We start from the raw sequence: 1,126 nt of genomic DNA, 5'->3' as shown, positions 1-1,126 counted from the left end.
CTGCGCCGCCGATGCCGGGGCTCGGGGCCCGGTTTCGTCCCCCCGGAGCCTGCGGGAAGGGAGCGGAGCGGGGCGCGCGGCGGCACCAGCCGCAGCCGCAGCCCGGCTCGGGGTGCGGGCACCGCTCCTCGGCTCGGCCTCCTTCGCCCGCCCGGCGCCGGCACCTCGGCAGCCCCGGAAGCCGGCGGGGGCCCTTCGCAGGTGCCGCATGAATGCCCCAGACAAGTAAAAGTGCCCCGGTGCTGCTCTCCAGCCCCCAGCTCACACGTCTCTCAGTTACTTATTTCAGCCCGGAGGAGGGAACTGGAATGAAATTAAAATTGTGCGAAGTTCTTGTCAGGATCTTTCAGCCTCCTCCAGAAAGGTTCGCTGCCTGGCGCTGCAGCCAGGGAGGCGGCAGGCACAGTATGTATGGAAGGAGAGGAGCTTGCACTGGAATCAGTGAGAGGGTTTATCAGCAGTAGGGAGCCCCTGGCACGGGTGCCAGGGCGTGGCACGCAAAGGCATTTTGCTTGGCACGAGCCGCTGGGTGGACGGCAGGGCAGGGGCTGGGGCTGCGCTGCCACAAAGAGTGGACCTCTTGCAGCTCTCCCATCATCTGCCCCGGCACGGGGTGTTTTTGGCATGCTGCCCTAAAACGGTGCCATCCCCCGGTTTATAGTGTCTCGTTTTGTGCAGGGTAGGGATGCACCTTGTAGGATAACTCAGCCAGAGGCGCATAAGCTTTCATGAGCCCAAGCTCACTTCATCATTTGCTGTCATTGTATAAACTATTTTGGTCGCGGGGGGCAGACTCAGTTTTGTTCTAATCCTTTGGCATCACAAGCCTGAGTTTCTGAGGTGTGAGTATTAACCTGCCATATTATGAAATCATAGACCATCAGGTTTGAAAGGACCTCAGGAGCTCATCCAGTCCAGCCCCCTGCTCAAAGCAGGACCGGCCCCAACTAGATCATCCCAGCCAAGGCTTTGTCAAGCCGAGTCTTAAAAAGCTCCGAGGATGGAGAGACCACAGCCTTTCTAGATAACTTGTTCCAGTGTTTTACTACCCTTCTACTGAGGACCTTTTTCCTAATATCTAACTTAAACTTCCCGTGCTACAACTTGAGACCATTGCTTCATGCTC

The sequence above is a fragment of the Crocodylus porosus genome, unplaced genomic scaffold (assembly GCF_001723895.1).
Source record: "Crocodylus porosus isolate Cpor-Errol unplaced genomic scaffold, CroPor_comp1, whole genome shotgun sequence".
NCBI lineage: Eukaryota > Metazoa > Chordata > Crocodylia > Crocodylidae > Crocodylus > Crocodylus porosus.
This window is presented reverse-complemented; position numbering follows the sequence as displayed.